The sequence below is a fragment of the Musa acuminata genome, chromosome BXJ1-3 (genome assembly GCF_036884655.1).
Source record: "Musa acuminata AAA Group cultivar baxijiao chromosome BXJ1-3, Cavendish_Baxijiao_AAA, whole genome shotgun sequence".
Classification (NCBI taxonomy): Eukaryota; Viridiplantae; Streptophyta; class Magnoliopsida; order Zingiberales; family Musaceae; genus Musa; species Musa acuminata.
The window spans coordinates 36,896,341-36,910,957 of record NC_088329.1 but is presented as its reverse complement, the minus strand read 5'-3'; positions in this window follow the sequence as shown (position 1 = coordinate 36,910,957).

Genomic DNA, 14,617 nt, shown 5'->3' with positions numbered 1-14,617 from the left:
ATGGGTAACAAAACTTCTTGGATTTGATTATGAAATAACTTACAAAAGGTGGAAAGAGAATGTTGCTGCAGATGCGCTTTCGCAGCTACTTGAGCAAGCTGAATTTTCGGTCGTTTTACTTCCAACCAGCGACTTCCTTGAGGATATTAAGATGGAATGGCAGGAAGATTCGGAGACCAGTAAGAAAAAAAAAAAATTGGAGGAAACACCAAGCTCCGTGGCTCATTACAATCCGGACTCAAAAGAATTATGCTATAAGGGACGCCCTGTGCTTGTGACAAATTCTACTTGCATCTTCAAGAGCAGATTTTGGACAAAGTTATTCCATATGCAAGGTACTAAATTGAAAAGGAGTACGACATATCACCCACAAACCAACAGCCAGACAGAAGTTTTAAATAGGTGCTTGGAGACAGCCCAAAGCCACCCACCAAATATGACTACCCAAAGAGAACTCCAGACCCAGCCAAGTGCCATTATTGATCGACGGATCGTGACTCGACGATGATGACCCACTAAAGAAGTGCTAATACAGTGGGCGAACCTACCAATAGAAGATGCCGCTTGGGAGAACTATGACGACATGAAGATCAAATTTCCAGAATTCACGAATCATCAGCCTCGAGGACAAGGCTGATTTGAAGAGGGCGGGTTTGTTAGGACTCTAGCTTGGAGAGTCTTAATTGAGAGGGATATTTATGTAAAACTATTAGGACTCTAGCTAAGAGAGTCCTAATTGAGAGGGACATTCTGTTAGGACTCTAGCTAGGAGAGTCCTAATTGAGAGGGGCATTCATGTAAGAGGTTTTTTCTTAGAGAAGAATTAGGAGTTGTAAGGGAATAGGAGTCTTGAGTAGGAGTCCTATTAGGAGTTGGTTAGAAGTAAGAGTCTTAAGTAGGAGTCCTATTAGGAGTTAGGGTTTAGAAGCCCTATAAATAGCCATGTATTCCTTCTCTTTTCTTAAGCAATAGATGAATCTTTTCTGCAGCCTTTGAGCAGCAACTTGGAGGGAGGAACCCCTATAGAGTTCCAAGGAGGCCGATCCCCTAAAGAGATCAACCCCAAGTTTAGAATCTACAAGGGTTCTAACAACATCCTTATACACCTCAGCTCAATGGTGTCTCTGGAAAGAGAAATCGTACGTTATTAGACATTGTACGGTCCATGATGAGTTTCGCTGACCTACCCATCTCATTCTAGGGATATGCCCTAGAAACCGCAGCTTACCTTCTGAATAGAGTTCCAACTAAGTCGGTAGTGTCTACACCATATGAGATGTGGAAAGGAAAAAAGCCTGATCTTAAGGTTGTTAAGATTTGGGGCTGCCCTGCCCACGTTAAAAGACACAACCCCGATAAGTTAGAATCAAGGACAGAGCGATGCAAATTTGTGGGATACCCCAAGGAAACTTATGGGTATTATTTCTATCATCTCGAGGACCAAAAGGTCTTTGTAGCTAAGAGAGCAGTGTTCCTTGAGAAGGAACACATTCTTAGCGGAGATAGTGGGAGAATGATAGAGTTGAGCGAGGTTGGAGAACCAAGCTCAAGCACCACTCTGCAGCCCGAGTCTGTTCAGGTACGTAATACACAAGTTTCAACTTTACGCAGGTCTGATAGAGTATCCCATCCTCTTGAGAGATATGTGGGACATATTAGAGGAGAGGATGTTGAGGATATTGATCCTCAAACCTACGAGGCGGCTATTATGAGTATAGGCTCCGGGAAGTGGCAAGAAGCCATGAATTCTGAGATGGATTCTATATACTCCAATAAGGTTTAGAACCTAGTTGATGTGCCCGAATGTATTGTACCCATCGGTTGTAAGTGGATCTTTAAGAAAAAGATCGGAGTAGATGGAAAGGTAGAGACATATAAAGCAAGGCTAGTGGCTAAGGGGTATCGTCAAAGGCAAGGTGTTGACTACGACGAAACCTTCTCACTAGTAACAATGCTAAAATCCATCAGAATTCTATTGGCTATTGCAGCACAATATGATTATGAGATTTGGCAGATGGATGTGAAAACTGCATTCCTCAATGGGAACCTCAAGGAGGAGGTGTATATGATGCAACCTAAGGGATTCGTGTCCAAGAACTGCCCAGATAAGGTGTGTAGGTTGCTTAAATCCATTTATGGACTAAAGCAAGCTTCCCGAAGTTGGAACATAAGATTTGATGAGGCAATCAGATCTTATGACTTCGTTAAGAACGAAGATGAGCCTTGTGTGTATAGGAAGGTAAGTGGGAGTGCTATCACCTTTTTGGTGTTATATGTGGATGACATCCTCATCATTGGGAACGACGTAGAAATGCTATCCACAGTAAAGGCTTCGTTATCTAGACACTTCTCTATGAAGGACTTAGGGGAAGGATCCTATATCTTGGGGATTAGAATCTATAGAGATAGATCCAAGAGGATGCTTGGCTTGTCCCAGTCCAGGTACATAGAAACCATTGTCAAAAGGTTTGGCATGGAAAATTCCAAGAGAGGTCTCATACCGATGAGACATGAGATATCGCTTTCTACGAGTATGTCCCTAAAGACTCTAGAAGAAAGGGCGAACATGAATATGATACCTTATGCTTCAGCAATAGGGTCTATCATGTATGTCATGCTATGTACTAGGCCTGATATAGCGCATGCTCTAAGTGTCACGAGCAGGTATCAGGCGGATCCAGGCTTGGAGCACTGGAAAGCAGTAAAGTGTATCCTTAAGTACTTGAGAAGGACTAAGGATCTTTTATTAGTATATGGAGGTAATAGCCTTAAAGTTGAAGGCTACACAGACTCAAGTTTTTAGTCTGATGTCAATGATAGCAAGGCAAATTTAGGGTATGTGTACACCTTGAATGGAGGAGCAGTGTGCTAGAAGAGTTCCAAGCAAGATACTACTGCTGACTCGATCACAGAGGCGGAGTACATTGCTGCATCGGATGCAGCAAAGGAGGGAGTCTGGGTGAAGAAGTTCATCACAGATTTGGGAGTCGTGCCGAGTAACGAGGAGCCGACTTCCTTATATTGCGACAATTATGGGGCGATTACTCAAATAAAGGAACCCGAGTCTCATCAGAAGTGTTCTGAGGAGGTTCCAACTTATCAAAGAGATCGTAACCCGAGGAGATGTAGTAGTGGAAAGAGTTCTATCCGAAGATAACATTGTAGATCCATTGACAAAGTCGTTGTCTCATATTGTCTTTGAGTGTCACAGGGGTCTGATGAGGATCAGACACACAGGTGATTGGCTTTAGGTCAAGTGGGAGATTGCTAGTCATAAATGTCCAACAAGCCAATCACGTGAGTGATGGCACGTGTCACTTGATACAGAATCTTTTTGCTTATTATATTTTGGCGTATATTACTTTATAACTATTGCATAAATGTATATATATATTGTAATGTTCTTGAATTTGTTCAATGGGAATCGAATTGTGATGAGATCACGATAATGAGATCGATTCACCTTTAAACATATATCCTAAATAATCCCGGTCATAGGTTACTCGAGAGGGACATCGTGATAACCGGACAGACTGGTGTGCTGTATACCCATCCATATGATGGATGCAGCTGGTCTCATAGCTGCTCGTGTAGGGACATTAGGGATCCAGTACAGGTGCTCATTGGAGAATGAGTTCACTGATTGATCCGCTTACGGAATGCTGGATAGTTGATGATGCCTTATTGTTAGACAGCAATTCCGTAGTCCTAGTGGTGTATCTGGTCCTTACACTTGAGACACCAAGGATGTCCTGTATGAGTGCTCCACTCTTTGATACCAGACTTATAGGTTTGATTGTCTCAGATCCAGTACAGTTGGTCATTGGGAGTGGTAGTCGACCTTACGAGGGCTATTGAGTGTCGATAGAGGATCATCCACTCTCGGCGTCATGAGAGGAATATCCCATGTGTTCTTGCTTAGACAAATCCCTGGCCAGGGTCATTTGGGTTGAGAGAGAAAGAGTTCTCCGGGAGAATCCGATTAGAGCGAGACTCGAGTAGAAACTGTATGGGTCTGACAACACTATGCTCGATATACGGTCTCTGGGATATTAGATGGATGAGGGACTTTAGGTACACGGTAACTGAGGATAGACTGTTGAATCTCGGATTTTGATGATATAATCAATTGGTGGGTTAATTGATCTAATCCATATTATTGAGTTAAGTGTGCAGGATTAACTACGATAACCAGAAAACACAAAGCAAGTATACCGGAGTCAAGATCGATGGACGTTTAAGAGTCCGAAGAATCGTCGGAGATGCTGCCGGAACCAATCAAGAAGAAATCGGGAACCTGTCGGAATTTTCGGAAGTTCGCCGAAGAGATCGTCGGAGGTTCATGGAGATCACCGAGAAGGCTCGGCTACTCGTTAAAGTCATCACAAGATCGGGAGCTTGCAGGGAGTCCGTCGGAAAGCTCGCCGGAACAAGACTCGACGTTTGCGGTTGAAAACTTGCTTAGAATGTTTTTTTGTTATGTAGTTCACTTGTAATTAGGATTAGGATTAAGAGATAATCCTATATCCTGGTTAGGGGCCAACTAGGCCCAAAGTCAGATTTGGTTTGGGCTAAAATTAAGCCAAACTAGTGACTCGGAGAGCCAGGCGGTGGCACCGCCTGGCTGGGCGGTAGCACCGCTCAGCACCCGAGAGCTGGGCGGTGACTCCTCCTGAGCTGGGCGGTTGCACCATCCAGCACCCGAGAGCTGGGCGGTGGCACCGCCTAGCACTGTCAGTGTCTGACACTGACAGGCGGTGGCACCGCCACTAACAAGCGGTGGAACCGCCAGCATCGGGAACCCAACGAGAATTCAAATTTGGAGCCCAAATTTGAATCCTCTTGAGGCCTATAAATACCCCTCAAATCTCAGCTGAGATTACAACTTTTGAGAAGCATTTTGATTGAGAGAAAAGTCTTAGAAAGTCTTAGCAAGTCTTGTTTTCAATTTGCTAGAGAGTTCTCCTCCTTCTTTCTTATTGAAAATTTGTAAGAGGTTGAACTGTTTGTAAAAGGTTGTAAGAGGGGTATTTTGTTGGGAAATCATTGGGGGGCGACATCATATGCGCAGCGGAAGAACAAGAAAACAAAAATCCCCGATTCCCAAAAAGATGTTCGTCGTCGTGCGAAGATTGGTGCGCAAAAATCCGCAAAAACACAAAACTGCGTATAGAGATTGTGTTACCTAGGGAGATCGTATATCCCTGTTTCCTTGCAGATCCTTAGGAGAGGGTGAAGGAGGTCAAGCGTCCTCCTCTCTAGCGGTGATCCACACAGCAGGGTTGCGACGACGCTCCTCAAAACTCCAGGCCTACTCTGAGGTGGAGAGGGAGAGGAGAATAGGAAGGGCAAGCAAAGACTCTAGCCTATGAGGCTGTGAATCCCTCCTATTTATAGAGATCCCGTGTCAAAACCCTAATGGGTCCTTTCCCTAGTGGGTATTGGATCTGCATCCAATAAGACAAGGGCTCCGTCGGATATCTCATATCCGAACCTCTACTCATCGCAATGCCTACCATATGTGTGTGACCCTCTAGGCCCAATATCGAGCTGGCCGTGAGTCATACCTGTCAGAACTCCTTCTAACTTAGTGAATTATTATCTCTGTAATAATTCACTCGACTCATCGACTACGGAAGTACTAGGCCACTACGCCGTAGTCCCCAGACGATACAGGGGAATCCAATCCATTGGACCTGTCTGTCCTCAGTTACCATGTACCTATAGTCCCTCATCCATCTAATATCCCAGAGACCGTATATCGAGCATGGTGCTGTCAGACCCATACGGTTTCTACTCGAGTCTCGCTCTAATCGGATTCTCCCGGAGAACTCTTTCTCTCTCAACCCGAATGACCCTGGCCAGGGATTTGTCTGAGCAAGAACACATAGGATATTCCTCTCATGACGCCGAGAGTGGATGATCCTCTGTCGACACTCAATAGCCCTCGTAAGGTCGACTACCACTCCCAATGACCAGCTGTACTAGATCTGAGAACAGTCAAACCTATAAGTCTGGTATCAAAGAGTGGAGCACTCATACAGGACATCCTTGGTGTCTCAAGTCTAAGGACCAGATACACCACTAGGACTATGGAATCGCTGTCTGACAATAAGGCATCATCAACCATCCAGCATTCCGTAAGCGGATCAATCAGTGAACTCATTCTCCAATGAGCACCTGTACTGTATCCCTAGTGTCCCTACACGAGCAGCTATGAGACCAGCTGCATCCATCATATGGACGGGTATACAGCACACCAGTCTATCCGGTTATCACGATGTCCCTCTCGAGTAACCTATGACCGGGATTATTTAGGATATGTGTTTAAAGGTGAATCGATCTCATTATCGTGATCTCATCACGATCCGATTCCCATTGCACAAATCCAAGGACATCACAATATATATGCATTTATGCAATAGTTATAAAGTGATATATGCCAAAATATAATAAGCAAAAAGATTCTGTATCAAGTCACACGTGCCATCACTCACGTGATTGGCTTGCTGGGCACCTATGACTAGCAATCTCCCACTTGACCTAAAGCCAATCACCTATGTGTCTGATCCCCATCAGACCCCTGTGACGCTCAAAGACAATCTGAGACAACGGCTTTGTTAGTGGATCTGCAATGTTATCTTCGAATGGAACTCTTTCCACTGCTACATCTCCTCGGGTCACGATCTCTCTGATAAGGTGGAACCTCCTCAGAACACTTCTGATGAGACCCGGGTTCCCTTATTTGAGTAATCGCCCCGTAGTTGTCGCAATATAAGGAAGTCGGCCTCTCGTTACTCGGCACGACTCCCAAATCTATGATGAACTTCTTCATCCAGACTCCCTCCTTTACTGCATCCGATGCAGCAATATACTCCGCCTCTGTGGTCGAGTCAGCAGTAGTATCTTGCTTGGAACTCTTCCAGCACACTGCTCCTCCATTCAAGGTGTACACATACCCTGAATTCGACTTGCTATCATCGACATCAGACTGAAAACTTGAGTCAGTGTAGCCTTCAACCTTAAGGCTATTACCTCCATATGCTAGTAAAAGATCCTTAGTCCTTCTCAAGTACTTAAGGATACACTTTACTGCTTTCCAGTGCTCCAAGCCTGGATCCGCCTGATACCTGCTCGTGACACTCAGAGCATGCGCTATATCAGGCCTAGTACATAGCATGGCATACATGATAGACCCTATTGCTGAGGCATAAGGTATCATATCCATGTTCGCCCTTTCTTCTAGAGTCTTTGGGGACATACTCGTAGAAAGCGATATCCCATGTCTCATCGGTATGAGACCTCTCTTGGAATTTTCCATGCCAAACCTTTTGACAATAGTTTCTATGTACCTGGACTGGGACAAGCCAAGCATCCTTTTGGATCTATCTCTATAGATTCTAATCCCCAAGATATAGGATGCTTCCCCTAAATCATTTATGGAGAAGTGTCTAGATAACCAAGTCTTTACTGTGGATTGCATTTCTACATCATTCCCAATGATGAGGATGTCATCCACATATAACACCAAAAAGCTAATAGCGCTCCCTCTTACCTTTCTGTATACACAAGGCTCATCTTCGTTCTTAACGAAGTCATAAGATCTGATTGCCTCATCAAATCTTATGTTCCAACTTCGGGAAGCTTGCTTTAGTCCATAAATGGATCTAAGCAACCTACACACCTTATCTGGGCAGTTCTTGGACACGAATCCCTCAGGTTGCATCATATACACCTCCTCCTCCAGGTTCCCGTTGAGGAATGCGGTTTTCACATCCATCTGCCAGATCTCATAATCATAGTGTGCTGCAATAGCCAATAGAATTCTGATGGATTTTAGCATTGCTACGGGTGAGAAAGTTTCGTCGTAGTCAACATCTTGCCTTTGACGATACCCCTTAGCCACTAGCCTTGCTTTATAGGTCTCTACCTTTCCATCTACTCCGATCTTTTTCTTAAAGATCCACTTGCAACCGATGGGTACAATACCTTCGGGTGCATCAACTAGGTTCCAAACCTTATTGGAGTACATAGAATCCATCTCAGAATTCATGGCTTCTTTCCACTTCCCGGAGTCTATACTCATAATAGCCTCCTCGTAGGTCTGAGGATCAATATCCTCTACATCCTCTGCTCTAATATGTCCCACATATCTCTCAGGAGGATGGGATATTCTATCAGATCTGCGTAAAGTTGATACTTGTGTATTAGGTACCTGAACAGACTCGGGCTGTAGAGTGGTGCTTGAGCTTGGTTCCCTAACTTCGCTCAACTCTATCATTCTCCCACTGTCTCCGCCAAGAATGTGTTCCTTCTCAAGGAACACTGCTCTCTTAGCTACAAAGACCTTTTGGTCCTCGAGATGATAGAAATAATACCCACAAGTTTCCTTGGGGTATCCCACAAATTTGCATCGCTCTGTCCTTGATTCTAACTTATCGGGGTTGTGTCTTTTAACATGGGCAGAACAGCCCCAAATCTTAACAACCTTAAGATCAGGCTTCTTCCCTTTCCATATCTCATATGGTGTAGACACTACCGACTTAGTTGGAACTCTGTTCAGAAGGTAAGCTGCGGTTTCTAGGGCATATCCCCAGAATGAGATGGGTAGGTCAGCGAAACTCATCATGGACCGTACCATATCTAATAATGTACGATTTCTCCTTTCAGAGACACCATTGAGCTGAGGTGTATAAGGAGGTGTCCATTGGGATAATATCCCATGGTCCTTGAGGAAGTGAGTAAACTCTGTACTTAAGTACTCACCTCCTCGATCTGATCGAAGAGTTTTGATACTCTTTCCAGTCTGGTTCTCCACCTCATTCTTATACTCTCTGAATTTCTCAAAGGCCTCGGACTTGTACTTCATTAAGTACACATATCCATACCTTGAGAAATCATCAGTAAAAGTAATGAAGTAGGAGTAACCTCCAATGGCATGAGTTGACATGGGTCCACATACATCACTATGTATGAGTTCCAACAACTCAGTGGCTCTCTCTCCAGTTCCACTAAATGGAGAGTTGGTCAGTTTTCCACGAATGCAAGGCTCACAAGTTGCATATGACACATAGTCGAATGGATCTAAATATCCATCATTTAGCAACTTTTGAATCCTTCTTCCATGGATGTGACCTAGCCTACAATGCCACAGGTATGCATTGTTCACCTCATCTCGTTTCCTCTTAGACACATTTACATTCATGATATGTGGAGTGGTGTCTTGCATAAACAAACCTTTATGCAATATTCCTCTCGTCAATCTCCCCTCGGCTTTGCTAGAATTTACAATAAATTGTAGATGTGATAAGCAATATTGGTATCCAATACCAATGCATTATCACAAAAATCTGCCAATTGGAGATTGATCATGAATATACCTGAAGCTTCTCCAAGCTTTTGTTTCGCCCTTTCTGCAAGGTACTCTTTGCAGTTTCTCTTCCAGTGCCCATCTTTACCACAGTGGAAGCACTGGCCTTTGTCCTTTGTTGGGTCTTTCTTAGCAACCTTTGCTTTACCTTGTTTGCCCTTGCCCTTTCCCTTCTTAAGGGACCTTTCTGCTTTCCTTTTCTTTCTGGTCTCACCAGTGTAGAGAACTGGCTTCTCTTTCTTAATAGTACTCTCTGCCTCCCTCAACATATTGAGGAGCTCTGGGAGAGTCACCTCAAGCTTGTTCATATTAAAATTCATTATGAACTGTGAAAAGGAATCTGGTAGGGACTGAAGCACAATGTCCACACACAAGTTATCCTCTAGGACCATTCCTAGACCTGTGAGTTTCTCTATCCACTCAATCATCTTTAGGACATGGTTCTGAACCGGTGTCCCCTCAGTCATCCTAGCGCGGAAAAGGCTCTTGGATATCTCATATCGTTGAGTCGTTCCCTGTTCCTCAAACAATTTACGGACATGTAGGAGAATGGATCTGGCATCCATCTTTTCATGTTGTCTCTGTAACTCTGGAGTCATAGAGCCCAACATATAGCACTGAGCAAGAGTGGAGTCATCAATGTACTTCACGTAGCGAGCGATCTCATCCTCGCTTGCCCCTTCTTCGGGCGTAGGCATCACTGTATCAAGGACGTACACGATTTTCTCCGCTGTGAGAACAATTCTCAAGTTACGGAGCCAATCCGTATAATTTGGACCAGTGAGGCGGTTGACATCAAGTATGCCACGTAAGGGATTTGAAAGCGACATTTTCTGAAAATAAAGATGTAGCAAAATAAATAACATGCAGATTTTGCAAGAAATAAACTATCAAGATATGGACTTCTATCTTAATATGCTCCCACTATTTTACTCACGAGTCACGCGACACCCTCAGCACGTGAAACGGAAGTCTCCGGCAGACTTCTAGTGGGGATCAGGATCCAATCAGCGTCTTAGTGTAACCTCGAGGGACTCGACCAATCACACTAAGCCTAAAAGGTAGACAACTCTTGCCGATCACAACTCCTTGTGATTCCCGTCCTGTTCGGCCTCCGAATCACCATGGCCTCGAGGGACTCGACCAACCATGATGCTCGGTTAAGTCAACACCTTCGTTACAAGATGAGTCTGATTTGATGATATACCCTCGAGGGACTCGACCAAGCATACCATGTCCTCAGGTCACCGGTGACATCTCTATGTCGTAAGCAAGATAGCGAATCGCGATATAGGTGAGTCTCGAGGGACTCGACCAACTCAACCTACACCGGGATTCGGTTCCTACTCATAACGATGGAAGGCCACGTGGGTCAATCTAATTGCCTCACGTTTACCGACTTAATATTATCGAGAGATGTTTCTATAATTTGGTCTCCTAATATGACATGTCACACATATACATATTTAATATATATCTACATCGCATGCAAATATATATACATATCTAGTATGTGTATAAGCAATCACATCAGATGATCATGGACCACAACCTAATATGATTAGGCCCGAGCCAGTAGGCCTAATCACTCACATCAAGATCTATGTGTGCAACGGTACATCTCCATGCCCTGTGATCGTCCATCTCGTCCTCGTCGGTTTCGTCGACATCTTGATGCATCTCCATGCATCACGATCGTCCGTCTCGTGGGTCCCGCTGTCGCATCCACGCTCCCGCTGCGCCTCCTCATGTGATTACAACTTAATCATAGGCACGCAGGCCCGACAATAAACGAGAAATATAATGGAGGTTCGCAGACCTCAATAATAATAATCACAAGTACACACATCACACGGTCCATGATCATCCGTCCACACATCATACATCACATGTATAAATAATCATCATCATGTAGGACTACTAGATAATAATAAAAATAATAATCAACTAAACCTTTTAATTAATTAATATTTTTCTGAAATCAGGGACATGTAGGGAATTTCTCAATTCCTAAGGGTATTTTCGTAATTTGGACAAAAGACAGAAACTGGAATTTCTCAAATTCCGAGGGGCAAAACTGTCTTTTTCCCAGAAAACCCTAATGCCCTTTCCCCCTTTCGCTGCTGCCGCCGCCGCCACCCTGCCGGCGGCGGCCTGTGCGGCGGGGCGAGGGCACTGCCCTCGCCTGCAGGCGGCACGCCCGCTGGCGGCGATGCCGCTGCGGGTGGGCTCCCCTTTCGGGCGCCGCTGCCTCCGCAGGCGGTGCTGTCCCGCCGGGCGGCCGCCCCTGTGGGGGGGTTTCGCCCGCGGGAGCAGCGGCGGCAGGCGTCGCGCGTCGCTGCCCTGCGGCGGCAGGCGCCGCTTCCTTTCGGCGGCAGGCGCCGCTGCCCTGCGGTGCCTCTGCCCGTGGGTTGCCAGCCCCGCCGGCAGCAAGCCTGCTGCAAGCAGGCCGCCGGCCGACTGCTGCAGGCACAGCGCTTGCGCATGCGCCGGCGCTGTGCTGCCTGGCTGCGACTGCGGCTGCCGCTGCAGGTGGCTGCAGGCATGCAGATCGAGGGTAGCAACTGTTGCTGCCCTTCCTCGCTTTTGCGTCAACGATTTTGACGTCAATTTTCTTCCTAAACACAATACACGCAGTTCAAAACCAATCATTCGCACGAACAACCTGGCTCTGATACCACTGTTGGGAAATCATTGGGGGGCGACATCATATGCGCAGCGGAAGAACAAGAAAACAAAAATCCCCGATTCCCAAAAAGATGTTCGTCGTCGTGCGAAGATTGGTGCGCAAAAATCCGCAAAAACACAAAACTGCGTATAGAGATTGTGTTACCTAGGGAGATCGTATATCCCTGTTTCCTTGCAGATCCTTAGGAGAGGGTGAAGGAGGTCAAGCGTCCTCCTCTCTAGCGGTGATCCACACAGCAGGGTTGCGACGACGCTCCTCAAAACTCCAGGCCTACTCTGAGGTGGAGAGGGAGAGGAGAATAGGAAGGGCAAGCAAAGACTCTAGCCTATGAGGCTGTGAATCCCTCCTATTTATAGAGATCCCGTGTCAAAACCCTAATGGGTCCTTTCCCTAGTGGGTATTGGATCTGCATCCAATAAGACAAGGGCTCCGTCGGATATCTCATATCCGAACCTCTACTCATCGCAATGCCTACCATATGTGTGTGACCCTCTAGGCCCAATATCGAGCTGGCCGTGAGTCATACCTGTCAGAACTCCTTCTAACTTAGTGAATTATTATCTCTGTAATAATTCACTCGACTCATCGACTACGGAAGTACTAGGCCACTACGCCGTAGTCCCCAGACGATACAGGGGAATCCAATCCATTGGACCTGTCTGTCCTCAGTTACCATGTACCTATAGTCCCTCATCCATCTAATATCCCAGAGACCGTATATCGAGCATGGTGCTGTCAGACCCATACGGTTTCTACTCGAGTCTCGCTCTAATCGGATTCTCCCGGAGAACTCTTTCTCTCTCAACCCGAATGACCCTGGCCAGGGATTTGTCTGAGCAAGAACACATAGGATATTCCTCTCATGACGCCGAGAGTGGATGATCCTCTGTCGACACTCAATAGCCCTCGTAAGGTCGACTACCACTCCCAATGACCAGCTGTACTAGATCTGAGAACAGTCAAACCTATAAGTCTGGTATCAAAGAGTGGAGCACTCATACAGGACATCCTTGGTGTCTCAAGTCTAAGGACCAGATACACCACTAGGACTATGGAATCGCTGTCTGACAATAAGGCATCATCAACCATCCAGCATTCCGTAAGCGGATCAATCAGTGAACTCATTCTCCAATGAGCACCTGTACTGTATCCCTAGTGTCCCTACACGAGCAGCTATGAGACCAGCTGCATCCATCATATGGACGGGTATACAGCACACCAGTCTATCCGGTTATCACGATGTCCCTCTCGAGTAACCTATGACCGGGATTATTTAGGATATGTGTTTAAAGGTGAATCGATCTCATTATCGTGATCTCATCACGATCCGATTCCCATTGCACAAATCCAAGGACATCACAATATATATGCATTTATGCAATAGTTATAAAGTGATATATGCCAAAATATAATAAGCAAAAAGATTCTGTATCAAGTCACACGTGCCATCACTCACGTGATTGGCTTGCTGGGCACCTATGACTAGCATATTTACCCTTCCATTTCAAGAGATTTGCTAGTGGAAGGTGGGAGCCTCATCGAAGAGGGGCCTCGCAAGTGGATGTAGGTCATTTGACCGAACCACTCTAAAATCGGCGTAATCTCTGGTTTGCATTTCATTATTGCCGTTTACATTACTGCAAACCTTCTTACATGCTTTAGTTCCTTATTACCTTTGCTGCGCAACTTTAAGAATACGCCTTCAAGTTAAGCTTTTCAAGTTTCGTTCTTATCGTACGAAAGATTTTTCTAAAACCGAAGTTTTAATCCGCTGCACTAATTCACCCCCCCCTCTTAGTGCCGCTCCGATCCTAACACAGACAGGTCCAATGGATTGGATTCCCCTGTATCGTTTGGGGACTATGGCGTAGTGGCCTAGTACGTCCGTAATCGATGAGTCAAGTGAATTATTACAGAGATAATAATTCACTGAGTTAGAAGGAGTTCTGACAGGTATAACTCACGGCCAGCCCGATATTGGGCCTAGAGGGTCACACACATATGGTAGGTATTGCGATGAGTAGAGGTTCGGATATGAGATATTCGACGGAGCCCTTGTCTTATTGGATGCAAATCCAATACCCACTAGGGGAGGACCCATTAGGGTTTGACAAGGGATCTCTATAAATAGGAGGGATTCAGAGCCTCTTATGCTAGAGCCTTTGCTTGCCTTTCTTATTCTCCTCTCCCTCTCCACCTCAGAGCAGGCCTAGATTTTTTAGAAGCGTCGTCGCAACCCTGCTGTATGGATCACCGCTAGAGAGGAGGACGCTTGACCTCCTTCACCCTCTCCTAAGGATCTGCAAGGAAACAAGGATATACGATCTCCCTAGGTAACACAATCTACTCTATACGTAGTTTTAAGTTTCGTGGATTTTGCACACCAATCTTCACACGACGACGAACATCTCTTTGGGAATCGGGCATTTTGTTTTCTTGTTCTTCCGCTGCGCATATGATGTCGCCCCCAAGATTTCCCAACAACCCTGTGGCACTAAATCCATCGTAAATTTCTCGAACGATCTCGAAATTACTATTGCGACCACAATCCGGAAACC